The sequence below is a fragment of the Rutidosis leptorrhynchoides genome, chromosome 8 (genome assembly GCF_046630445.1).
Source record: "Rutidosis leptorrhynchoides isolate AG116_Rl617_1_P2 chromosome 8, CSIRO_AGI_Rlap_v1, whole genome shotgun sequence".
NCBI classification, from domain to species: Eukaryota; Viridiplantae; Streptophyta; class Magnoliopsida; order Asterales; family Asteraceae; genus Rutidosis; species Rutidosis leptorrhynchoides.
This window is the reverse complement of record NC_092340.1, coordinates 99,263,993-99,266,199: the sequence shown is the minus strand read 5'-3', so window position 1 is coordinate 99,266,199 and position 2,207 is coordinate 99,263,993.

Sequence of the window (2,207 nt, the reverse complement as noted above, 5' to 3'; positions counted from 1 at the left end):
AATGATGATGATGATCCAAAACCAAAATCTGTCATGGAATGTCAAAATAGACATGATTGGGATCATTGGAAAGGAGCAATACGAGCTGAATTTGAATCACTCAATAAAAGAAAAGTTTTCGGATCTATCATTCTCACACCTAAAGATGTGAAACCTGTGGGATATAGATGAGTTTTTGTGCGAAAAAGAAATGAGAAAAATGAAGTTACAAGGTATAAAGCTAGACTTGTAGCTCAAGGTTTTTCTCAAAGACCGGGAATTGATTATGAGGAAACTTATTCTCCTGTTATGGATGCAATTACTTTTAGATACTTAATCAGCCTGGCAGTTTCTGAAAATTTAGAAATGCATCTCATGGATGTTGTGACTGCTTATCTTTATGGATCACTTGATAGTGATATATATATGAAGATACCTGAAGGATTTAAGGTATCAGAAGCAACCAATGCAAAACCTAAAGAAATGTACTCAATCAAGTTACAAAGGTCTTTATATGGGTTGAAACAATCGGGTCGCATGTGGTATAAACGATTAAGTGATTACTTGATAAGCAAAGGGTATACCAATAATCTTATTTGCCCATGTGTTTTCATTAAGAAAACAACATCCGGATATGTGATCATAGCTGTTTATGTTGATGATCTTAATATCATAGGTACAAATAAAGAGATCCATGAAGCCATTCAACTTCTAAAGAAAGAATTTGAAATGAAAGATCTCGGAAAAACCAAGTATTGCCTTGGTTTACAAATTGAACATATGCCTAATGGTTTACTTGTACATCAAACAACATATACTGAAAAGATTTTAAAACGTTTTAATATGGACAAGGCAAAACCATTAAGTACTCCTATGGTTGTTAGATCACTTAATGTTGACACTGATCCATTTCGTCCCTGTGAAGATCATGAAGATATCCTGGGACCAGAAGTACCATATCTTAGTGCAATTGGAGCTCTTATGTATCTTACAAATTGTACAAGACCTGACATTTCTTTTGCAGTTAATTTGTTGGCAAGGTTCAGCTCAGCTCCTACCAAAAGACACTGGAATGGGATCAAACACATATTTCGATACCTTCGAGGAACTACTGATTTAGGATTATTTTATTCTAACGAATCAAAACAAGATTTGGTTGGTTATGCAGATGCAGGTTATTTATCTGATCCACATAAAGCTAAATCTCAAAATGGATATGTATTCCTAAATGGAGGTACCGCAATATCATGGCGTTCTCAAAAACAAACACTTGTTGCAACATCATCAAATCATGCCGAAGTAATTGCATTACATGAAGCCAGTCGGGAATGTTTTTGGTTGAGATCAATGACACAACTCATTACTGATTCTTGTGGACTAGAACGCAATAAAAGTTCAACAACTATCTATGAAGATAATGTAGCTTGCATAGCACAGATGAAAGAAGGGTATATCAAAAGTGACCGAACAAAACACATACCCCCTAGATTCTTCTCATACACTCAAAATCTCATTAAGGACAACCAGATTGAAATGAGATATGTTCAGTCCAGCAAAAACTCTGCTGACCTTTTCACCAAAGCACTTCCAACTGCTATTTTCAGAACACACGTTCATAATATTGGCATGAGGCATGTTCAGAAGATGTAACAACTCAGGCGTTGCCTACTTGAGGGGGAGTCAACTCTATGCTGCACTCTTTTTCCCTTAGCTAAAGTTTTATCCCAAAGGGTTTTCTTTAGCAAGGTTTTTAACGAGGCAGTACTAGTTATTCACTAATAAAATTATCATCCAAGGGGGAGTGTTATAAAAGTAATAATTGGATGATAATTTTATTATTATTATAGATATTGCATAGTATATTTTTTTGAGTATAAATAGGTGTGTTGAGTTAGAGTTTATTGTATGTATTTTTTGGTTAACAAAAACACTTTCTCTCTAGATTCCAAATGCCACCAAACTCTCATTGTACATTTTTCTATAAATAAAAAACCAATTACTCATACCTTTTGTTCAACCTTTGTTTTCTCCGTTTTACAGTATCTCTATCTCTATATACCTTCTACAGTAAAGAACCACTAAAGGTAGTTATAAGCCTACTGAATTATAACAATTGTTATGTTATTCATAAACTTTTTTAAAAACCTTTTTTAAGCAACTATTATGTGGGGTTGACATGAAATTATGTGGGGGTAAATTATAAAATTGAGGCAAACCCAGAGGGTCTA